Source organism: Lacerta agilis, chromosome 16 (assembly GCF_009819535.1).
Source record: "Lacerta agilis isolate rLacAgi1 chromosome 16, rLacAgi1.pri, whole genome shotgun sequence".
Lineage (NCBI taxonomy): Eukaryota > Metazoa > Chordata > Lepidosauria > Squamata > Lacertidae > Lacerta > Lacerta agilis.
The window spans coordinates 15777460-15803601 of record NC_046327.1 but is presented as its reverse complement, the minus strand read 5'-3'; positions in this window follow the sequence as shown (position 1 = coordinate 15803601).

Below are 26142 nucleotides of genomic sequence, written 5' to 3'. Positions count from 1 at the left end.
TTCACAATGCTTAGATTTCACATTGCAAAATCAAAACTCAGGCCAAAGGCTGTGGGAGAAAGTTGAAAATGACAGCTCTTAACTCAAATGTGACGTGAAGCAGCTCGTTTCTGAGGAGGCTTTATATCTTGCATAGGCACCGGCTCCTGGGGCTGAGGCACTTTCAGCCCCCCAATGTGTTTTTTTGAAGGGGCTGGGCCCCCTCAGTGTTCAGAGAGTGTCTGGCTCCGCCCCCTGGTTTCTCACGATGTTGCGTGTGACATCAGGACCTCACATCGGGGTTCCTCAATCATCTTGAGAAGATGGCGCCTCTGATATCCTGTCAGAATGCCCACCGTATGAGGGGCAGAATGTTTAAGAAGGCCATGAAAAGTGCAGGGATTTTATATACACAGACACATTTGAGATCCTTGGGGGATTTCTGAGTGTATGAATGTAGACCACATTACATGGTGCTTTACAGAAATGAAAAGCGGGGGAAGTACCTGCCACAAGGAGCTTACATTCCATTTAAAACAAAGGGAAGGGAGAAAAGGGAGAAATGCAGGTGGGGCTGACTTCAAAGAGCTGGCCTTTGGGGACATCTGCTGAGTGCCCACACCCCAGTAGGGCCCCCACAAATGCCAGCTGCAATGAAGTAGGTGCACTGAGGAGGAGCATGGAAGGCGTCTTACCCATGGGATGAAAGGGTAGCCAAGTCAAATAATGTGACTTAATGCATTTAAATATAGTCCATTGTCATTTCATTCTAGTGCTTCAATCAGGGAAGGGGCCTGTCACTCTCCAGATATGGTTGCATGCCTCATCTGCAAGGGATGATAGGAGTTGTAGTCTAGCAACATTTGGAGAGCGACAGGTCCACTAAACCTGGATTTAAACTGTTTTAAGACTTAATTATAATATCAAAAATTCTCTTTGTGTGTGCGGGCTCACACACTGATTTTTCCCCCCTTCCCATTTGGAGCCATTTTATAAGATGTCATTCTTCAACCAGGCCTTTGTTCTTCAATGGAACTGTGGTGTGAATTACCGAACTGCTGGCATAAACCCAAGGACCGTGTGCCTCTCCACACACCCTACCAGTGCGTAACTGTGAGTATGCACAGCTCACAGCAGAATCACCGCAGAGGGGTGAAACCCGCCTTTATTTAATAATGGGAGCTATCTAATATTCAGAGGGCATATACCTCTCAGTTCTGTTCCTCCAAGAAGGGCAAAAATCAGAATGAACTCACATGATCCTCTTTGGCTTGGCAGCTTTGCTCATGTTTGAGTTGTGATAAACCCTACTGTTTGTGCAGCAAGCTTTCTGGGAGTACATTTTTTAAAAAACAAAACAAAACAAAACAAAACCCAGCTTTAGCGAAGCAAAGATTTACAATCTGGTTATCCAGATATTAATCACTGGTCCAAAGTGTGCAATTGGTCTAAGAGCCCTTGCAAAGTTTTGTTTCCTTTGAATAAGAAAATATTTGGCCTAATGTTCTTTGTGACTATATTCTGATACTGCTTGCCTCTGCTATCAGTTATGTCTTGAGTTTTGATTAAGGTTTTAGGTAATACATTGACTGCCCAGCCCAACTGTGACAACTGGGCAGTAGAGCCAGTCAAGGCAGAGATATTTCGCTGCCACTACACAAAATCCCTTAATATTTTACAAGATACATTGATAGGTAGAAGCACAGGCAGCAACTCAAAAATATATATTGGGACAGGGCCTCCCCACAGCTGCAGTGGACCTTGTGCAATTGGCCTAAACGTGCAGTAGTTTGCTCATGGAGTTGCTGCTGTTTCCCGCAGATTTGCCAGCGATCTTCTCAAGGTTGCTGCCTGATCGAAACGCTTATCTGCAACAAGGATCATGGAGCTTCCATATAGGGAGGAGTCAATCACAGTCACACTCCCTTCCTAGGCAAGGAAACCTCAGCACATCCATTAGCACCTCATGCCTTGCCCAAGGATGGAGTCATAACTCATAGAAAGCAGTCTGAGCAATTTCTGTGTCATCTCTCGCTCTCTCTTTTCAGCTGAAATTTTCTCCGAAGAAGAACACACACACACACACACACACACACACACACACAGGCTTGCAATCTGTCTTGAAGTCGTCTCTCTCAAGCTGCCTGTCCCCTCCAATATATTCCTCCCATATGTTACCTTCCCATCGAGCTAAATATTTGGATTTGGTGTATACTTTTAAAGCAAACTTGCCAAATGTGAGAGCGGCTCCAAAACAAACAAGTGGTTTATAGGCACATTGTCAACAAGCAGGTCAGATTGTATTAGCCTTGTTGACCCTCCTCTGGTGTCAATGGAGCAGTTATTTTCTCTGAGAACAGCCAAGTCTCTGACTCACCAGAAAGGACCAAGAGGAAAAGGGGGGGGAAAGCAGATGGATCTGAGTTACTTCTGGTAAGTGGAAGGAACTGGTGTTTTTGGCAAGGGAGAGATGTAAAGCTTAATTTCCACCACTTTTTCTCAAGAAATGCAACCTCCTCCTCATGTTTGGCAGCTTTATATGTTTATATTCAATCGTGGCTGGTGCCCATTGGGTCTGGTAGAGCAGATGGCAGGGAGAGCAACACTAGGTTGAATCAGAGCCAATTCAGTCTAGATTTCTCCCCATCCTCCTCTCTGCTGAGTTCTGCACGAGCAACACTGAGACAAAGGAGGAAGCTGATTGGCTGTGCTTTGCTAAGTAAAGTGATTTAATTTACTGAAATCGGGAATGCTTAAATGCATTACTGTGTGTTTAATTCTGGAATGTTCCCCGATAACTTCCGTGTGATTGGTTAACTCTGGTCACATGGGAGGCATCTTATTACAGTCTCCATTTTGGTCTCGTGTATGAGTGACTTGATTGTAATGGCTGCATCTCCATGAACACTGAAGAAGAGACAGTGCTGGGTAACTCTCTCTAAACACAATGAGAGGAGTGCTAATGTTTCTGTGTGAATGTATGCGACAGAAAGAAGCATGAAAGCTGATGTTCTCGCAAAGAAGCCATAAGGAGAAGTCCGCTGGAAGGAGAGTGGCTTTAATAAGCACAAGTTCCTATGCTAGGGGTGCCCAAACTTTTTTCAAAGAGGGCCAGATTCGATGAAGTGAACATTCGTAAGGGCCGACCTTTTTTACCCCAAAGTTGGTGAGCTTTTTTAAAGGATTTGACCCCAATAAATAAACTGTCACAGGGGCCAGATAAAACTGGCCAGGGGGCCAAATTAGGTCCCCAAGACAGACTTTCGACATGCCTATCCTATGCTGTGAATAGGTTTTGTGGTGCATTGAAATCAAAAGAGTGAGATGGCTCTGATCCTAGGCACACTTGCCCCATTGAACTCAGCGGAATTTATTTCTGATTTTAAACACACATATGATTGGCCATGAAGGTATTTGGAACTGGTGCCAAATGTCAGTTCTTTCCTATCACCAAGAGAGCAAAGGCAATGCAACATTACCTGGAAAAAGCATTTATATCACTTGTGCTGAAAATTTCCCAGAAACAGAAAGTATTTAAAATGCCAGCTTAAAGTAATAAAAATGGGACAAATAAACAGGATTTCTTGATTGCTGGCAAATAAATTTGTATCTCGCCTTTCAAATGTGTCTTTGCTAGGGTTACAAGGCACCGGTCAAATGAGGTAGTGACCGTCCCTCACTTCTCGTATGCTTGGTGGCACTCCTTTAGCAGCAAACATTTCCCCAGGTCAATTCAGACTGATTCCTAGCCGATTCTAGCCTGTTATATAATGATTGTAGAGTGCTGCTATGTATTTCAATGTTGGGGAAACAGCCGCAAGGCCTCTTTCTTTATTGCTTTAGTGGCTGTAGGTTTGTGGATTTACTATACACACCAGGTGAAAAGCTACTCGTTTGTCAGATGATCATACAAAATAACTTGCTTTATAAGGGTAAAGTCCAGTTTGTGAAACGTAAAATGCCTGATGGTAAGCTCGAAAGTTTTCATCTAGGCGTGATTCAGAAAGTAAATATCTGAGTGCATGTATTCTATGTACAAAAGCCAACGGGACAGTTGAATGTTGCTTCAACACTAGCATAACACAAGAACACAAAGCCCTGCTGAATCTGACCAATGACCCATCTAAAACAGCATCCTGTTCTCTCGTAGAATCATAGAACCGTAGAGTTAGAAGGGACCCAAGGTTCATCTAGTTCATGAGTCGGCAAACTAAGGTCTGCAGGCTGGATCAGGCCCAATTGCCTTCTGGATCCGGTCCACGGACTGTCCAGGAATCGCCGCGTGGATCGCCAATGTGCACGTTCTTTCCCTCTTCCTCCCTCTCCCTCACACAGCGCCAGCACCACCGGCAACTCCTCCTCCCTCCCTCCTCCTGGCTTCTCCCCGCCCTGCCTAGAGGAGGAAGGGGGCTGGGCTTTGTTGGTGCCAGCAGCAGCAACAGTGCTCGAGTGGCCGCCATTTTAAGCAGCCCGTCTCTAGAGCCCTTTCGCTTGCCTCTCATCGTCCCGCCACCGCCAGCCCCTGATGCTTGTGTTATAGGAATTTTAAGGTCTTAGATATATAATAAATGTTCATAAGTGTACCAAGCAAACACATACATGAATGTATAGGCCACATGTTTGAGGCAGCGCAGGAGGACAATCCTGAAACCATTTTGACTCCCAAGCTGACCAAGTGTTTCTCTGCAAGGAGGGAGGAGGTGAGGGAACCTTCCCATTGTCTCGGGAATTAAGTGATTACCATCTCAAAGGAATGGCCAGACTACCAGGAAAGGCAATCAGATAAGACATTATAAGATAACCTGGCAGACAGGAGATAAACAAAGCACTCAGATTTCTGTTGTAGACCATCTTTTCTGTGATGTAGGTATGATGTATCTGGGGTGGTGGTGGTCTTGGGCTACACCCCTTCTGTGATGTATGCATGATGTTTCTGGGAGTGGTCTTGGACTCCAGGCCAGGCAATTTAAATGTCTATCTAAGGGCAGGCATGCCTTTGTTCTGGGTCCTCCTCCAATCTCCTGTGTGTGAGGTTGTGTGAGCTGTGTGTGAGCTGTTGCAACAGCTTTAATAAAGATCAGGCTTACTAGCTGCTTTGTTTCTCAATATTCTCTGGTTGGCCTCTGTTATTTTCTCCTACTGATGGAGAACCTACAAAGGACTCTATAAGGGTTCTTGTGTACCCCATAAGGGAATAAGGGCAGATTTTGTTTATAACACTTGCAAGATACAGGTAAGCAGCCACTGGGGCTCGTGGTGCTCTTGCATCATCATCCCCCAATATAGTCCACCCCCACAAGGTCTGAGGGACAGTGGGCCACCCCCCTGCTGAAAAAGTTTGCTGACCCTTGATCTAGTCCAACCCCTGCAATGCAGGAATCTCAGCTAAAGCAACCATGACAAATGACCATCCAACCTCTACTTAAAACCTCAAAGGAAGGAGAGCCCACAACCTCCTGACGGAGACTGTTCCACTGTCAAACAGCTCTTACTGTCAGAAAGTTCTTCCTGATGCTTAGTCGGAATCTCCTTCCTTGTAACTTGAAGCCATTGGTCCGAGTTCCACCCTCCAGAACAGGAGAAAACAAGCTTGTTCCCTCTTCCACGTGGCAGCCTTTGACGTATTTGAAGATGACTATCATATCTCCTTTCAGTCTCTTCTTCTCCTAGAGGCTAAACATACCCAGCTCCTTCAACCATTCCTCATAAGGCTTGGTTTCCAGACCCTTGATCATCTTGGTTGCCAACCAGATGCCTATGGGAAATTCTCAAGCAGGACCTGAGCACAAAAATACTGCAATTACCAGCCGTTAGTATTCAGAGGTGTTACTGCCTCTGGTACTGGAATGCTGCCAAGCCACCATGGTTAGCAGCCACTGATAGCCTTGGTCTCAATGAATTAGTCTATAACTCTTTTAGCATCTACAGGGTGTTTTGTCCAAAACCTTGCTGCTGCTCTGCACGATCCAGCACTGGTGAGCCGAGACTGCCACCTCACTCTGCCTGACAGTATTTCTGGCTCTGCAAAGCTCATACCCTCCAACATTTATCCAATGAAAATAGGGACATCCCATATAACAACAAAACAACAACAACAACAACATTTATATGCCATCCATTAGACTGGGTTGCCTCAGCCACAGGGCAGCTACCAACATATAATAAAACAAAATAAAACATTAAACATTAAGAAACTTCCCTATACGAGGCTGTCATCAGGTGTCTTCTAAAGGTTTATCATTACTTATCTCCTTGGCTCTGTGGGTCACATAACTTCATACCCTGCAACATTCCTGCGATCAAAATAGGGACGTCTTAAGGAAAAGTGGGACATTCTGGGATCAAATCAGAAACCAGGATGGCTTCCAGACCCTCCAAGTGCCCCTATTTTCCAGGGACATTCCCAGATTTACAGAAGCCATTTTTCAGTAAGATGGATAATTCAGTCTGGTGACACCCCACTCCACGCCCACTCAGAAAGCGGTGGTGTAAAGAAACAGTTTATCACCACATCTGTTGTTTGTTTTAGGGTCGTTTCAGGATCCTCATGGAACTTTCTGTGGATGTAACTGTGGTCTGTGGAGTGGAGGCACCTCTGGCACAGATCTGGAGGTCTGCACATCTGGAGGTTAAGGTTGCTCTGTAGGTGAGGTGTATATAGATTTTTTTCTGAGCTGAGTGCTGGCAGTGCAGTAGCACAAGAGCTAATGCGTTGCTTGGGTTTTGGAACTGTCCTAGTATATTATGTAGTATTGGCTCTGCAGTGTGTGGAGGAAATCACAGGGTATAGCATACCCTCAGATAATTTAGTAGCGCTGTCTGGATATTTGCAGCACGAGGATCTGGAAATGATTTATTAGCAGCAGACAGAATGGCATGGCAATGGCCCAAACTTAAAGAACACACAAATCACCCCTGCTAATTGACTGTCTATTCAGCGTATAACATATTGTTCTAATGCTGAAACTGACTCATATATGTCATGTAATATATGAGAAGTTCAACTATCAGGCAGAGGCTTCTTGACAAAATGAGAGCTTAATTTTGATTGTTTTAGGGCTGCTGGGGAATGCATACTGATGATGATGATGATGATATTTCTCTATTTATCACCATCTATTTATTTGTTTGTTTGTGCCCTGCTCATCTGACTGGGTTGCCCCAGTCACTTTGGGCATACTGATGTACAACCAAACTCTTGGCTCAAAATGTGTGGTTTTAATTTGCTATCTTATCATAAAGCCGTTAATTGCAATGGGCTTTCAACTCTGCTATGCAAATGACAAATGGTCTGTGACACCTATTAAAATTGTGCATATTGGCCTTTCAAAGTAGGCTTGTTTTGAAATGCCAAGAGGCCAGATTTTTGAGCCATTCCCATTCCACCACTACTTTTAAACCTTGGGATTTGTGTGTTGTTTTCCTTCTTCTCATTTCTGCCTTTTGCATAGCCGGAATCAAAAGGGTGCAGTCATGACTTATTCAGTTAACCTTCCAATACGTCAGGAGTGGGGATTTCACTTCAGTGACAATTGTGTTGATGGCTGATGTCCTGAGTCCCATCTGAAGCCTACTGTAACAAGTAGAGTAGGCTCATAAAAACAATTCCCCTTGCCTGTCAGCATGCCATGCTTATTTGCTTATGAAAGTTGGCTTAAAGCAAAAGCAGCAATTAAAATATTAAAGTTCCAGAGATGGTTTGCAAGCTCTTGAGTCATCGCCACAGTGGGCTTTATTTACCGTCACCTAGCCAGGCATGCAGCATCACACAAGGAAACCGACTGAGGAAAGCTCGCACTGAAGATTCCAGCCGAGGGACGGGGACAAATTACAAAACCTAGTACCATTGACTAATAACCTGCTATAACACTTAGCTGATTTTTTTTATTTCTTTATTTGAATATTTATCAGACGCACTGTCATAAAATATGTCAAGGTGGCTTAAAAATGCAGTACCATTGATCTATAAATATCTGTACAATGTGACCTAAAACTTCAGTAGACACTGGTTAAAAAGAGACATTCATAAAAGGTGCAGTTTTCAGGAGACGCCTGGAAAAAGTCAGGGCCGAAACTCTGCAGGTAGGGAATTCCACAAGGCAGAGGATGTTCAAGAAGAGGTCCAACTGAAGGCCAACTGAGCCTTAGGTGTCTGTGTTTCATCATCATCATCATCATCTTCTTCTTCTTCTTCTTCTTCCTCTTCTTCTTCTTCTTCTTCTACTTCTACTTCTACTTCTACTTCTTCTTCTTCTTTACAAGGTCTGTCTCTGTCTTTAGCATCAGTATGATATACAGAAATCCAGCAGCCAGTATACCCAGTATACCTAGTATAGAGGTATAGTGACAAGAGGGGCTTCATCTGCTGAATTTCTTCTTCAAGTCGCAGGTAGGGAATTCCACAAGGCGGAGGGTGTTCAAGAAGAGGTCCAACTGAAGGCCAACTGAGCCTTAGGTGTCTGTGTTTCTTCTTCTTCTTCTTCTTCTTCTTCTTCTTCTTCTTCTTCTTCTTCTTCTTCTTCTTCACAAGGTCTGTCTCTGTGTCTTTAGCATCAGTATGATATACAGAAATCCAGCAGCCAGTATACCTAGTATAGAGGTATAGTGACAAGAGGGGCTTCATCTGCTGAATTTCTTCTTCAAGTTGCAATTAAAAACTCCCTCTTCCTTAACACCCCTCCTTAAGGTAAAGGTAAACTAAAGGTAAAGGACCCCTGGATGGCTAAGTCCAGTCAAAGGCAACTATGGGGTTGCACGCGCATCTTGCTTCAGGCCAAGGGATCCGGTGTTTGTCTGCAGGCAGCTTTCTGGGTCATGTGGCCAGCATGACTAAACCGCTTCTGGCACAATGGAACACTGTGACGCAAACCAGAGCACATGGAAACGGTGTGTACTTTCCCGCCGCAGCGGTACCTATTTATCTACTTGCACTGGCATGCTTTCGAACTGCTAGGTTGGCAGGAGCTGGGACAGAGCAATGGGAGCTCACTCCGTTACGGGGATTCAAACCACTGACCTTCCAATCAGCAAGCCCAAGAGGCTCAGTGGTTTAGATCACATCCCTACCCCTCCTTAAAACCCACGTTTAACCCCCTTTATGTGCCTCCACAATTGTACGTGCTACTGTCCTGTTAAGCACAAGGACATCTGCCTGTGCAGTGGAACTTCCTCTCTCTCCCTCTCTCTTCTCCAAGACTGTTCTGAGTTTTCCCTGCAACACTCCTGAGCAGATTTGGGGTGCACACCAACACTTCCAACACTGGAACTGACAGGATGATAGAATGAGCATTACATCATACATTTGGCAATGGCCAACTGGTTTTGCCAGGAGAACTGGACAAAGGACACTTCCATCGAATCCAAGAGACCTACGCCCGGCCTGTCATGTGAGCAGTAGTGGATTGCTTTGCTAAGTATCTCATGTTGGGGACCTTTTAGAATGTAAAATTTACATGGCAATATATATATATATATAACTTTCCTTCAAAACGCGCTAAGCCAGCCCCTTGGGCTCATTTGGAGCTTGGACATCTGCCCCGAAGTCCTGCCTTGAGAGTGCCACCAGAAAGCAATATCAGACCCTCCAAGGGTCCCTATTTTCCAGGGACAGTCCCAGATTTATGGAAGCCATCCTGGTTTCTGATTTGATCCTGGAATGTCCCGCTTTTCCTTAGGACATCCCTATCTGCATTGGAGAAATGCTGGAGGGTATGGAGTTATCTGACCCCTGAGCCATCTGAAGGCAGCCCTGTATATGGGACTTTTTGGATGTTTAATGTTTTATTATGTTTTTATATATGTTGGAAGGCGGCCAGAGTGGCTGGGGCAACCGAGTCAGATGGGAGGGCTTAAACAAACAAACAAACAAAACAAATCTAGGATCTAGGAGTCTTGGTAGACCATAAACTTGACATGAGTCAACAGTGTGATGCAGCAGCTAAAAAAGCCAATGCAATTCTGGGCTGCATCAATAGGAGTATAGCATCTAGATCAAGGGAAGTAATAGTACCACTGTATTCCGGTCTGGTCAGACCTCACCTGGAATACTGTGTCTAGTTCTGGGCACCACAGTTCAAGAAGGATACTGACAAGCTGGAACGTGTCCAGAGGAGGGCAACCAAAATGGTCAAAGGCCTGGAAACGATGCCTTATGAGGAACGGCTTAGGGAGCTGGGTATGTTTAGCCTGGAGAAGAGAAGGTTAAGGGGTGATCTGATAGCCATGTTCAAATATATAAAAGGATGTCATATAGAGGAGGGAGAAAGGTTGTTTTCTGCTGCTCCAGAGAAGTGGACACGGGGCAATGGATTCAAACTACAAGAAAGAAGATTCCACCTAAACATTAGGAAGAACTTCCTGACAGTAAGAGCTGTTCGACAGTGGAATTTGGTGCCAAGGAGTGTGGTGGAGTCTCCTTCTTTGGAGGTCTTTAAGCAGAGGCTTGACAGCCATCTGTCAGGAATGCTTTGATGGTGTTTCCTGCTTGGCAGGGGGTTGGACTGGATGGCCCTTGTGGTCTCTTCCAACTCTATGATTCTATGATTCTATGATTCTAAATAAAGGAAACCTTTATTTTCATTGGAGAAAAGTTGGCGCACAGGACCAGAGCAAAATAAAAATAAAAATGGGAACCCCTGCTTCAATTTTGCCTCTTTCGAAGCTGATCTGCAGTTTTGCACTCCTCCGCCCAGTAATAACTTATTTAACAGTGTGGTCGAATTGTGCAACGTAATTGGTTGTACACCAGGTGTGGAACCCAAGGGGCTGTGTGCCTGGCTTGTGGCACCATGGCAAGTCTTTGCTCTCAACCTGCCTCTCCCACGCTCATATGCTGCCTGCTTACTGGCTCAGTTCCTAGTGGCAAGCACACCAGGTCCCAGGGTGCTGTTTCTGTACTTATGTACACACACTGGAGTGGCACTAAATCTTGTACTTTGGATTTGACATACGGCAGGCTTGGCAAACCTCGTCACTGCCAACTTATATAATATGTGACTCCAATGTGCTTTATAACAGCAGTGGGGAACCTTAGGCCCGGGAGGAAAATTTGGCCCTCCAGGGTTTTTTTTTATCCGGCTCCCAGAATGCTTCCTGGGCCACGCTTGTCACTGGCTCTGCTTCACATCCCTGGCTGAATTATGCCCCGGTTCCTGCTCCATAGTAATGCCTGTCTGTAAGACCTCGCCGAAAGTTCAGTGGGCTGCAACGTGGCAGCCAAGAATTGAAAGCAGTTTCCCTTCAGGCTTGCAGAGTTGACACATTTTTGGCAAGCGACCAGTTCCCTATAACATTTTGGTTGTTACATCCACCTTCCCTCTCCTCTTGGTCTCACCTCTGTCACAGGGAAATTGCCTTTTGCCAACGCTCAAACAGAACAAGGGTTGACTAAATATTAAAAAAAGCATTAGCTACCGTCAACCAGATTAGTTTGACATATCATTGAAATAAGTAAATCCCATGTGACCTTTGTGTTCTGAGACGCAATACAAAGGCCACGTTTAGACTACCTTAGGAGGATATTTGCTGTTCCCTGTGTGGATAAAGGTAGCAGTGCCATTTGGCAACCTTTCTCGCACAGCTGCATGCAACAAGTTCTCTGGGGTGTTCGACACACACATTTTTTCAAGTAGACACCACAAACCTCTTGGAGAGCCAGTGTGGTGTAGTGGTTAAGAGTGGTAGACTCGTAATCTGGGGAACCGGGTTCGTGTCTCCGCTCCTCCACATGCAGCTGCTGGGTGACCTTGGGCTAGTCACACTTCTTTGAAGTCTCTCAGCCCCACTCACCTCACAGAGTGTTTGTTGTGGGGGAGGAAGGGAAAGGAGAATGTTAGCCACTTTGAGACTCCTTCGGGTAGTGATAAAGCGGGATATCAAATCCAAACTCTTCTTCTTCTTCTTCTTCTTCTTCTTCTTCTTCTTCTTCTTCTTCTTCTTCTTCTTCTTCATACCAGCGACAGTGAAACTGGCATCTGCTGTGGGAATTCCTTCCCAGGGACTTTTGATGCTCTAGTTTTAAGGCAAGGTGGGTGGTCACTGAGGAAATCAGATGGAACAAAGAAGGGGGGGAAACTAGCCACTTATCACATTTTCACATTTTTTTAAAGAGGGACGAATTTCTTTAAAATATTTCTTAACCGCCCGCCCTTCATGAAAATATTCTCAATGCAAAGTGCTGTTATTTTGGAACAGCACGGCATTGCAGGGGGTTGGACTAGATGACCCTTGGGATCCCTTCCAACTCTTCTATGATTCTAAGAGCACATTCCATTTCCTCTCCCAACGGACAGGCCAGCGTTCCATGCCTACTGAGCATGCTCAATCCTCAGTGGGCTGCTTTCAGGGTGCCCCTACCCCCTTTGAGTTTTGCTATTAAAGATGTTCTGTACTTGCTTTTTGTTTTGTTTTGTTTTCACTCGCATCTTCCACCTACTTACTTTCATCTTGGATGGTGAAAGGGTTTAGCTTCTCATGTGAAATGAAAATACCCTTAGTGCTGTGAGGTTTTGATGTGGAAGTAACCCCCACTGAGCATATTAGAACTTAACATCTGAGTAAACCTGCTTAGGTTCATGATTAGGCTACAATCCAGCATTATTATTATTATTTCTTCTTCTTCTTCTTCTTCTTCTTCTTCTTCTTCTTCTTCTTCTTCTTCTTCTTCTTCTTCTTCTTCTTCTTCTTCTTCTTCTTCTTCTTCTTCCCATGTAATAATCCAGCAATTTAATTACCTGCATGTTTCTGACAATCTGGCAAAAAAATCTTCTGGCTTTCACCTGAGTTCTGGAAAATCTTAACCTTGGGCGTGTGGGGATGAAATTGTATGCACTTCAGCTTTCTTTAGGCTATACACCAAAATTCTCTCCCAGCAGCAAATTAATACTCTCTAAGCCATATATTTTCTGAGTCACATTTGAACATGCCTTTGGACATACACATTGGATCACATGGAAATGTTCAAAGCACATTGTGGGCTACTTCAAAGGGTTCAAAGAAGTTATCCTCTGTGGTGCTCAGTCATTTTGCAAAGCATGGCTACCTCCAGCCCATGGGCCTAATTTGGCCATTTTGCCTAGGCCACGCTCACTTGTCTCTTGACATCATGTGACATCAGGCACACTGCAAGATGCACTGCTTTGTCCAGAATTTGTTTTACTTGTGACCTCATCAGTCTTCCACAAGGTGCGTCATCAGGGGGGCAGTCCCCCCCAAAAAATCAAGGAAGGTTCCGGCCCCCCTCTAAATTCCCTGGCGGCTGTGCACACATGCCACATGCTGTGTTTACGTCCTGCGCATAAGCCGTGGCGTGTGTGCACATGATGTCAGCATACCATGCGGTGTGCACATATGGCACAAGCATGCCCCAGGGCATACTGACGCCATTTGAGCATGCCCCATGCCATGCTGATGTCGTGCAGCCCTGGCCCCCTCAATCGCAGAGGCAAGTTGGTGCCCTTGCTTCCACAGTTGTATGGTGTTAATTCAGCTTAGCCAGTAGCTTGATGATGACCACTTCTCCACATTGTTAGATACAGTGCAGGATTTGGGGAGCCTACGGGCACAGTAACCTCAGTGGGATCTCCTAAACTGGAAGAGATGGGACATGCAAACTGAGACTTTTCTGAGGCTGCATCTGATCTCCTTGAATATTCACTGCAACATGGGAACAGTAGCATTGTTGGGGTAACAAATCTTCTGCTGGCCTTGGGTCATTGCAGATTCACAACCTTGCCACCCTCTGGAGCCAGACCTGGTTAGCAAGTTACATTTTAGAGTGACTACCCCATCATTTGTTTGTTGTCATCTCTATCTGCCATCAGTCACCTTTTACAAAGTGGGTTTTTCGGTGAAGCGTGCAAAGCCACATTTCATTTGAGGGAGAGTTCTTCCGGTGTAGTTAGCTGAATGAGTCAGGGTTTGCTGCAGATCCATTTTACTAGTTAATTATTATTACACAACAAAAAGGCAGGCTTTGGCTATTTCTAGAAAGTGAAGAAATCCTTTTTCCAGCAGGGTGAACCAGTTGAGTAAGTAAAATGCTCTTGCAGCATCTAAGACTTATCCATCATCCCAATAGCTAAGAGCTGCCAAGAACTCCCAAGAATCTGGGCATACTTCTCATACATTGGTGCCTTGCTAAAAATAATAAAGGATTACTCTTCTTAATGGAAGATGAGGTTGCCACCTATTCCCCAGCCCTGTTCTTATGCTTGTAGCAACAGGCCAGAGTAGAGAAATTCAACAGGTGTTGGAAAAAGCAGCATGAATGAGCTAACACTGGTTGGCATGGGACCTGGCCCTAAGATCGTGTGGAATGTTGTAAAACACTACAAATGAATGCAACCAAAGTGTATTCAACTTGTCCCGCCAGGTAGGGAAGGAGTATGTCCATTTCATCTTCTTCCAGTTTCTCATTTTTCCAGTCTCAAGTTCTCCACATTTCCACAACAATTTGTGATTTATTTATTTTTTCTTTTTAAGAGCAGCATGAAAATTCACTGGCATTTTAGTGCAAATTTCTCCTCATATACTCATTTTTGCATACAGTTTTGCCAGGCACTTTCCCCAAATATAACACATCTCCCACAATATTTTCAGTCACATATGCATTTATATGCACACTTTGCCCTAGCATATGCATATTACTTGGCTGAAGAGCTTTCATTGTGAAATTTAGAGAAGAGCGAATTTCGGATGATGACTGTGTTTCGGTCTATGTATTGTTTTAGAAAGTGTGAGTTGGGAAGGTTTGCCTTTAAATGCAAACTGAATCAAATTTCTTCCCTTCCCTACTTGTTCATAACTTTGTTTGCTGCTATTTGTAAGGCAAAGCCATTGACTTTTAAAGAAAAGTCTTGATCTTTAAAGAATAAGCTATTAACATATCAGCCTCTTCCATTGCTATCCTTAAACCATGCATTGCCATATGTTGGCACATATACAAAGGCCTTTCCTGGTGTCTGCAACTACCCTCTTTCCCTGTTCCTCTCCGAGCTGAAATTAGGCTTGAAAGAAAGCCTTGTGCTACAGTAAATGGACAGCTTCTTTGAAGCCCCATTACAGTGTATATACATGAGAGAGAGGGCTTCAGGGTTGATACAGGGGGGAAGGTTGTGTGTTCGTGTGTGTGTGGTGCCCACAACAGTTTCTCCAGATTGCAAATATGCCCACACGTCCCAAAAGGTTGGTGACCCCTGGTTTAAATGATAATAACTCAAACATCCCTCTCTTCTCAAAATACAGGTTACAAGTTAATTGTGTTGCTGCAGCTAATGCTGCATTGTTTACAGGCAAATGACCTCATGCAAACCTAGAGGGATTTGCATTTTTTGTGTACCTCGGTGGTCTGCACATAGACCTTACACATATGGTGCATCTATGTTTTATAGGAAGCCTGTTTATACCATGACAAGTTTGGTATGCCCTCTTGCCTGTCCTATGTTCCTTGCCTACCGAATTCCCATTTTCACAAGGAACTTAATTGCTCAAATAATTGCAGAATTGAAGCAGGGAACCATCTGCATTGGCTCTTCTGTTTCATTCCCTGCTGCTTCCATTTGTGTGACCAATGTCCCTGACTTGTACCCTGTTAAGACACCGTAACCTCTGAAGACGGAATGTGGAACAGCAGCAAGATTCTTTTCTGTGTGCAAGTGTTTCATTGATCCACACATGCACTTCTACAAAACGGTAAAACAGTGTACAAAAGAATGTGTTGGTACAGTCACACGTACAATCCCATCGAGATTGTCGCCATTGTTTTACCTGTGCACGCGTGTGAAACAATGAGGAAAATGCATGTATGAACTAAGCAGTGCACCTGCACAGCTCTCTCTAGAAAACTAGGGAATATAAAACAAAGCAACAGAAAATTCTCAGTGAGTCAGTTTCCACTTTGGAAGCAAGACAATTTGGAATTCCAAAACCTAGAGATCACATTGAATGCAGAGGGTTTGGGAAGTAGCCCTGCCCTCTGCATATGCATAGAATTGTTATTCATACAATTGGTTGTCCCAGGTGGCCAACCATACCATGAGGCATATCTCAACATACTGTCACAATCCCATGTTTTCTGGAGGTGTGGTAGAACTTTCCTCGGAACATTTGACACATTTCAGGTATATGATTTTTTTATCGGAAGACACTGTCTAATACAGATTGATAATGAAAATATAATGCTGGAAATGTGGCACAGAGAATGAATGAAAACTTCCATGCCAGCCAAAATCTCACCGTCGCCAGTTGGGCACAGGGCATGGAGGATTCACAGGACTGTGCTGTGTTGCCTGTCTGCCCGCCCATGCAGGGAGGAGCCCAGCCGGCCAACGCAGCCCTTGGTGGGTGCATCCAACTCCAATGCTGGCCAGGGAGCCATTCAGCGAGGGAGCCGGGGCTGCAGTTGCAAGGCTGGGCTGGGCTCCAGGGCCCAGAGACACCCAGCAGCAGGTAGGGCGAGGATCCCTGGCATCTCCTCAAAATTATGTGCCTGGGGTTACTGCCCCCCTGGCCCTCCCAATGCTATGCCCCTACACACTGTGCTGTTTCAGAAGCAACTATATTCAAAAGAAGCATTATAGAACACATTGAAGCATTGAAAATGTTGAGGCTGTGGCCTAGGGCCAATGCCAGATTTATGTATAAGCAAAACAAGCTACATCTTAGGGCCCCACTCTCTTGGGGGCCCAAAAAAAATTTAAAGGGAAAAAACCTGGATGTACATTTCCAAAACATAAGATAAAAAACAAATAAAATAAAACCTACATACAGCAACAGTGTTTTGTGTTGTGTAGGCTCCTATGCTGTAAGTAATGGTCCCCACCTGCTAGCCTGCTCCCTAAAATATCACTGATTTGCTCATTTCTTTATATAGGGTGCCTACATTCTGCATGTGCAAATGGCTTTAGATACGTATTAGGTCCATAAATTACCATGGTAGCATATATTCAACACAAAAAGCGACAATTTGTTGTTGACAAAGGACATATAAAGGGCCCCATTACCTTCAGTAGCTTAGGGCCTCGTCAAACCTAAATCCGGCCCTGTCTCTGAACCACCTTTCTCAGCAGAAATGAGAGACACGACTCCTACATGGTAGGAGAGAATGAATGAGAAGAAGAAGAAGAAGAAGAGTTTGGATTTGATATCCCACTTTTCACTACCCGAAGGAGTCTCAAAGCGGCTAACATTCTCCTTTCCCTTCCTCCCCCACAACAAACACTCTGTGAGGTGAGTGGGGCTGAGACTTCAAAGAAGTGTGACTAGCCCAAGGTCACCCAGCAGCTGCATGTGGAGGAGCGGGGACGTGAACCCGGTTCACCAGATTACGAGTCTACCACTCTTAACCACTACACCACACTGGCTGCGCAATGCCAAAAACTCCACCCTCTTTGGGCTTCGGCACCAGCTGCTTCTGGCTCTCATCCCTGCCCTCTGCTGGGATGGACCAGCTTCCACTGCATGCCACTAAAAAGTTAAAGAGGAGGAGATACAGGCATGTATCTCCTTTGACACATCCAGCTTGGACCTGATAAATATCATCTTTTGGGTGTGTATCCTAGATTCCCCCCATCCACCCAGTGAACCGAATAATTTCAATACACGAGAGCCAGTTTATCTTTTGCACATGCCCAAGTGTCCCCCCTCCCCCCTTTTTTGTCTTTTCCCAAGGCGATTGAATTTTATCAGGCTTGTAAGTATCATTTGTGGGAGCAGTCAACAATACACATACTTCAGGCCGCGTGCACCTACAGCGTCAGAATTGCCATTTGCGTTGAGGGTGTTGCTCTGTTGGCAACAGCCTCGCACCTAAAAAGCTCCTAATCACAGCATTTGATCACCAGCCAACCCGAGAGTGTGCAAGAGGTATGAGATTCCCTTTTGCGCCGCTTGTGTGTGTTTTTGATTGGAACAAGCTGGTGTCTCTTTGGTAATCCCTGGGCTGCTGCCCAATACTCTGAGTGATAGCAACGCTTTTGAGAAAGGAAGGAAAAGTCCACCAGAACTCTCTCCAAATGGATTTTCAAAGCATTGTTACACCACGTTATGGCTTGTTTGGTGGATTTTCTCTCTTTGTCTCCCTGCTCCACTTAGTATTAGACAGAGGGAGTGAATTCCTCAGTTATTTATAAGAGCAAGTCATGTAAAATATTGGATGCTGTACTTAACTGTTGACCTCAGCTAATGTTTGCAGCTGCTGCTGAAATGACCAAATGGAGTAAGGCCGGGGCGGGGAGGAAAGAGAGAAACAACTGGAACAATCTGCCAGGCGCAGCTGAAGGGCAAACTCTGTTTGTTTACAATGGGTCTTGCAGGCAGTCCCTGCACAAGCGCCACATTGAAATCAATGGAAGAGGAGGACCAGGCAGTGGCTGGTTAATTGCATGCAAATATTTGCATGGCAACGATAGGATTGCACACACGTTTCGTCTAGAAATGTCAGACCTCATTTAGATATTTTCACAATCTACATGGCAATCGCCCATAAAGGATTTTGTTGCAGTGATGGCAAGGCTCCTGGGAGAGGATTTCCTTGCCCAGGTCCTCGACTATGACCAAAATATGCCAGTGGCCGCGGTTGCCGTTGCCTGGATAAAGGAGCTAAGCAGGTAGATGAGCAATAAGATGGAGGAAAGGTCCTCAAGTAGCATCAGGACAAGTGAAGCACAGGGGTGTAGGAAAGGGTGGTTGGAAGCGGGAAAGAAGGAACCCAGAGAAGAAAAGAAGCCAAGGAAGGGAAACTGGGAGCAAAAGAATGGGCAGGGAAGGGAGAGGCACACCACCAGAATTTGGAGAGGGGGTGACAGCTGACATTGAAATATTAATTTTGAATAACCACCCAAATCACAGGTGGCAGGCCTCCAAGTAAACACTGAAGTCAGACCAGGGTCAGTTTTCTTCATGATGCCACAGTAAATCTAGCTTTTCCTCTCTGGTAATGAAAAGATATAAAATGAATGCTAACAAAGCAGGAGGGGCAGTACAGAGGCTAACTTTCATGGTTGGGATGGGTTTGCAAATTGCACAGACAAGCTCCATTTATTCCGTAAATTTGATGACTAGAGTTACTTTGGGGCAGTGTGGGGCGGGGGTGGATGCCAAGCTGACTGGAAGCTGATGATCCTACAAATAACCCAAATTAGAAACTGACACTTCCTTCTTAAATCAATTATATGAAAAGAAACCTGGAGTGAAAGGTTGTTTTGTTTTAAAATAAATAAATAAATGGAATGCCTCTCTGAGGATCTGAAATATGAAACCTTCTGGAGAAGGTTGTGGAGGAACAGGCTGAGAAGAGAAATTTGAAGAGAGATTACATTTGGGAGATTCGCACAGGTACTGGGGGGAAGGTTGCTGTCAGCAAAAGGAAATTAGGATCTTTTCAGACAGTAGAAAAACTTTGTGGAGTGAGGTAGAGAGAGAGTTAAAGACACAAAGGCCACAGCTGATTATTATTATTTAACTGAAAAAGCAAGCCTTTCCTGTTGAGACCATCCCTCTGATGACATACAAGCAGGGCTTTTTTTTTCAGCTGAAACTCGTCGGAACTCAGGTTCCGGAACCTCTCAGGTGGGCGCCACTCAGGTTCCGGAACCTCTCAGGTGGGACACTCACGGTAAGTTCTGGCACCTCTAGAAAAAAAGCACTGCATACAATCATATAGCGAAAACAACAAATAGCTCATCAAAGGATTGAGTATTAATCCATTCTCCTTCCTGGACAAGGTAGCACATATTATTGCAAAGTCTGCAAATGTTACTACTGGAGCTTAGGGCAAGAAGAATATTGATGACAAGACTGATAAATTTTCAAATGATTGTACTGGAAAACATTTGTGGGACAAATGATATGAACACCTTGCCGTTTCTCTTGCTGGTGTGTTGTAGTTGGAGGTGTATCATACAACCTTGACCACGGGGGTGTTTCACTTGGCTACTAAGGCTACTAGGTGCTTATAGGCCTATTTTTCATGTATTTATCTAATCGGAGAATTATTGCTTGGAAATTGATACTTGTTTAAGCTAAACTCGATTCCTGTTAGGGGATTTGAGGATTCCTTATAAACTGTCCAGCTGGCTTTTATTGGCCTCTCATTGTTTCCAGAAGATAGCCATCCAAGTGTGCCTGGCATCGATCTAGTTTTGACTATCCATTCCCTTCCTCCTCCCGCCTACATTTTTTAGGAGATGTGTCAGTGGAACCATTAGCATCTAACCAATCGCTTTTAACTGGAGTTTCCATCTGACCATAAACCTTAAACTTCTTCTCCAGTATCCATATGCTGCTCTACTGGATACAAGACATGCAAGATGTGTTGAAACCTTACAGATGTAGGGTCTCCTATTCAACAGGCCAGCATTTAATAAATAAATATTGTAAGTGGCTGGTGGCATAGGGTGTTTTATTGTGCTCTTTCCACTCACTTGAGCTGTGGGACCAAGCTCCCCATCATATGCTTTGGAGAGTGTTTTCCCCTGATGTTGCTTTAGGGCAGGGGTGGGGGAATCTGTGGCCCTACTGATGTTGTGGGACTCCAACTCCCATCAGCTCCAGCCAGCTTGGTCAATGGCCATGGATCATGATCACTGCAGATGGTGACAGCAGTCACGAAATTAGAAGACGCCAGCTTCTTGGGAGAAAAGCAATGACAAACCTAGACAGCATCTTAAAAAGCAAAGACATCACCTTGCCGACAAAGGTCCGTATAGTTAAAGCTATGGTTTTCCCAGTAGTAATGTACGGAAGTGAGAGCTGGACCATAAAGAAGGCTGATCGCCGAAGAATTGATGCTTTTGAATTATGGTGCTGGAGGAGACTCTTGAGAGTCCCATGGACTGCAAGAAGATCAAACCTATCCATTCTTAAAGAAATCAGCCCTGAGTGCTCACTAGAAGGACAGATCCTGAAGTTGAGGCTCCAGTACTTTGGCCACCTCATGAGAAGAGAAGACTCCCTAGAAAAGACCCTGATGTTGGGAAAGATGGAGGGCACAAGGAGAAGGGGGCGACAGAGGACGAGATGGTTGGACAGTGTTCTTGAAGCTACTAACATGAGTTTGGCCAAACTGCGAGAGGCAGTGGAGGATAGGGGTGCCTGGCGTGCTCTGGTCCATGGGGTCACGAAGAGTCGGACATGACTGAACGACTGAACAACAGTCCAGCAATATCTGGAGTTCCACGTGTTCTTCAGCCCTGCTTTAAGGATACCAGAGTATAAGAACCTGAGCAAAGCCTTCTGGTTCAGGCCAGAAGCCCATCTAGTTCAGAATTTTGTTGTGACAGTTGCCAATCTCATTTCTCTTTAGGATTTGCCTTCTGACACTTCACGCCACTGGGTCAGTACTCTTAACTGCAAGCATAATCTCCCTGGCTCTGTTCTGTTCTTGCTTTATCAGGGAACTTTCTCTAATTAGTCATGCTCAAAAGTCACCCACGTCCATGCTAACAGCTTAAAAAATGATTTGAATAAACACTTGCAGCAAGTTTTGATCTTCTTTTTTCTTTTCCCAGCATAGCTTCGCTTCATACCGGAGTCTTTTGCCCTACATCTTTTTGATATGTTTATGACTCTCTGTTTTTTTTTTCTAAAAGAAGCTTTAGCATATTACTTTCTCGGAAGCAGTATCCATTGAACATGTTCAGTCCATGGTAAGTGGAATAAATAATGTAGTTGAGAAACTATCTAAGAATGCTTATTGCTTCACTAAGGTCTCATTGAATTTAATCTGATTCTTTTTTCGTATCTTAAGTCAAGGATCAAGGTTTCACAATATATGTCAGTGCAGAGGAGGCATGGTTTCGGCTGATGGTTTTGACTCTGTTTTTCAAGCTGTCTAAATCTCAGGAGCTGTTGTTGTTGTTTTAGGAATTCCAGTGTGTGTTCTTAGAGTGCTAACTCTGCTGACTCTGCTGAAAAAGAGAGAGACTGTAGTCACAGCCACACCTTGTACGTAGAAACACTCTTATGCCCCTTTACTGATTATGACTTGCCCCAAAGAATCCTGGGAACTGCAGTTTTTTTTAAGGGTGATGAGAGTTCTTAAGGCACCCCTCACAGAGCTGGATGTTCCAGGAGCAGTGCTGGGAGCTTTTATTCAATGAAAAAGATTTTTCACCAGCTTTTCTGGTAATAAGGAGGGCCAACTAAAGGGAGGGAACACACATAGGGGGCCAGAGACAACAGGGGGCCTGTAAACTGGAATTTAGTAATAGTGGTGTTGTTGTTTTTCCTTTCCTACTATCTATTTGAATGGTTTTGTAACTGTATTGGCTTGATCTGAGAATACTGAGTTCTTTTTAAAATTCAGTTTAAAACAGAACCAAAAATACTGTATTTCTATTATTATTATTTTTAAAAATAAACACATTTATTTAATATTAAAACAAATCATAACAATACATTTCCCACAAAATCAAGAGTTACACTACAGGCATAATACCACAGAATAGTGATTGAAAATGTCTAATGAACCAGATTGGTAGTCGGGTGTCAACGGTGGGTTTTTGGCAAGCCAACATGACAACGATGGAGGGTCGAGGATTGGAGTTATCGTTCTGGGATTATTATTTTTAAAGGAACCCATGTTTCACGGAGAGGCAAATGTAATTGTAATTGTCCACATTTGGACACTATCATTTCTGAGTTGGGGAGAGAGAATTGGAGGTTTCCTTCTGAATTCCCAAGAAATAAGCTGCTGTCCAGGAAATAAAAATGGTGTAACATACAGTGGGTTTAAACACAGAGACACACTGGTGCTTTAAATAGAAAAACCCCCACAGATCCAGTCTGCAGGCTCACACTCTGAAATAAATCAGCCCCTGATTTAGTGATGTCAGTTACTAAATCTGAGCCCCTCTGCATGCAAAACCTGTTTTTTACCAGTGAAGTATAGCTCTTCATGTTTTTGAACTTGTCTCATGCCATAATTGTTAATTGTTAAAAAAGTTGGCTAACCCAATACTTCTTCATTAGAGCATTTCTTTCTGTAGAAAAATCATTGCTTTATAACACTGATAGCAGTACTCAGATTAAAACTGTCAAATTAAAGAAGTTATCCACTTACTGCTCTGAACTGTTGCAAGATTGGATCCGAATACTGCATTGTCCTTTGTGGAACACGAGTAAGTTAAAAGTTATGGGTTTTTTTGTTTTTAAAGAAGATTTTAAGTGTAGTAAATTACAAGTGGTTGATATCCAGGATATTGGCAGCACTGGCTAGCTTCTTCTTTTTCTTTTTAATTGAACATACTGACTTAATTTTGCCAAGTAGTTTCCAAGGAAGATGTTGCAACAAACAACAGGCTAGAGTTTATTGATTAGTCTGGATGCAATTTCTGGTATCCGTCCAACACAGGGTCAACTTTTCCTAAAAGAAATGGATAACAGCTCCGTTGAGGAAATTTGGTCTGCTGTTTACAAGGCCCGCTATTTCCTAGGAAACCATCTTTTATATGAGCTCTTGGTATCCAAAGCACCTAAGTAATTTAGGCTGCAATCCTATACATACTTGTAACTCAGCTGGGCTTCTGAGTAGACACGTGTAGGATTGCACGGTCAGAGCTCTGTACAAATATTATATTTGTTTGGAAAGTGAGTATCAGGTGGTAGAGCAACATTGTAAAGGCATGCTCTGGCCCTGACTTATGTAGCATCATTTCAGATACTGACATTAATGCACTTAGATTAGAGTACAGCAGAGATGGAGAATACTGGGCTGTTGCAGAGCAACCATCTGTCACCGGCCCTGATCTGTGTCTTCCTAAAGTGCTTTTTCCTGGCTGCAATGGGTCCTTGAACTGTGACAATGCCTTTTGCTTGCCTGGATGGAGAGAAATTTCTGTCTGCATAGAAACCACTGTATCTTGCATGGCTTCAACGTTGCCTGCGGCACAAAGGAAGAGCCTATGCTACAGATACAGTTAAAACATTAAGTGTAAAATCATGCTGAGTAATACAGATAAAATAAGGAGCAATAACAGGGCATGTTGACTGTGTCTATGTAAGGAAGTTACATAGGACTAGGGCTGAGGCAATTTAGCCAAAAAGGTGGCCCTGAGTTTCAGGGCCTGTAATATGTAGATGGCCACTCCACGTGAAATCAGGGGGTTGGCATCCGCCAGTAAGTATTTCATGCGGTCATTGTCCCGGACGATGATCGGTGGGATTAAAAGGAAAAGTCTGGGTCTTGTTGAGACATATAGTGGGCAGTAGAAGAAAAAATGAATAAAGTCCTCTATCTTTCCCTTGTTGCATGGGCAGAGTCGAAGATCCAGAGGAGTATTGGAAAACACACCCTGTAAAAATGCTGTGGGGATGCCATGGAATCGAGCTAGTGTAAAGGCCCTTCTTAGTGTAGGATTTATCAGGTCACTCAAATAGTGGGCCAAAGATCTGACTACCTTCACGCGCACCTATGCTTACTTCTGACTCCACCTACCATTGGCACGCCCCATCTGGAAGGTTCCCCACAAAAGAATGTGAGTTTCCTCACTTCTGCAATAGAGACTACCACTGCAAAGTCCTTTCCCCCTCCTCTGAATTTCTGTTCTTATCCTGAAGCAAAGTTCTTATCCTGAAGCATTATTTCTGGGTTAGCGGAGTCTGTCACCTGAAGTGTATGTAACCTGAAGCATCTGTAACCTGAGGTAACACTGTAGTGCTTTAAATATATAGTTTGTATGTATATAGTGTGAAAGAGGAGCTTAGTAAGTATCCTGTTGTTTCAAGGAAATATGGGGAACTATCCTTTATCTTCTCTGCAGAAAAGTGAAATGCTTTGCTAGCTTTCTTGTATTTCAGCACTTGGAACACCTGGCATTAATATTTTCAGCTTCACAAGAAGGAATATTTCACCCTGGTGAGTGGCCAAGGGACGTGTCTCATAGCCATTTCTGTATGGTTCACTTTACATTGTCGGCTTAAAAAGAAACAAATACAGTGTTTGTTTTCAAAGCAAGTTTCTAGGCAACCCAAGGCAGGACTTGCCAAGAAATGTTGGGCTTTCTTGTCCACCACCCGCCCCCGCCCCCCCAGCCCTCTATGCTTTCTCTACGAATTGCATTTTTACATGGCCAACCTAAGCCTTAGTTGTGTTGCTGTCCTGTGGAACACTTGCCATAGAGAGCCGATGTGTATGTGAGGAAGAACAGGTGAGAGAATGAGGGCACGAAAAGAAGCAATGATGTGTGTGACTTTCAACCCAAATGAGAGCTGGGACTGTAACTGTAGCATTTCCTGATAATATCTAGTGCAGTTTTGGCTCGGATGCTTTACAACATTCTTGTTATTTGATGTTCGGTGCACATTTTTTGTTTCCGGGCAATTGCATGTGGGATGGCAGGGAGGGCCGTTGGAAGGCATGGATGGTATTTGATCGCCTGCCGCCACCACTAACTGCCCAGCACATACTGAGACCAACATGGCTTTCAATTCCATGGAACTCCCATACGATCTTCAGGACCCATCTCCAAATAATTTAGAGCTCTCAGTGGACCCCCAGCAGATATTGGGTCTGAAGGCTACTTTCACTGGATCTCAGGCCTAGAGGCCTATCCTTTAAAGCCTCCATGTGTGCTTTTCTCATTTAAAAATAGGGGGCAGGGTCATTGCTCAGTGATAAAGGATCTGCTTTGCATGCAAGATGTTCCAGGTTCAATCCCCAGTATTTCCAAGTACAGCTGGGAGAGACTCCAACCTGAAACCCCGAGGAGCCGCTGTCAGTCAGTACAGACCAGGATTTCCCAAACTTGGGTCTCCAGCTATTTTTAGACTACAGTTCCCATCATCTCTGGTCACTGATCCTGCTAGCTAAGGATGATGGGAGTTGTAGTCCAACAGTTGCTGGTTCCCCACAGATTGCTATTATCACAGAGGGTAAAGTCTCATGCAACAACTATGGGATGTCCAAGAACACAGTCTGGGTTCCTTAATTTCTTTTTTTTTTTTAAATATCTTCTGCATATCCAAATTCATTTAATTTGCTCATTTAATTATCTACTTTAAATAATACTCTTATGAAACTGTGGGTTATTGCAATAATCCTGCCAATGTTTTTATCTGTCTGCAATTTATCTGTAAATATTCAATAAACCATTTCCGTTCTTTTATAGAAAGTTTGTTATCTTGATTTATAATTCTTCCAGTAAATTAAAATAAGATTATGACTAG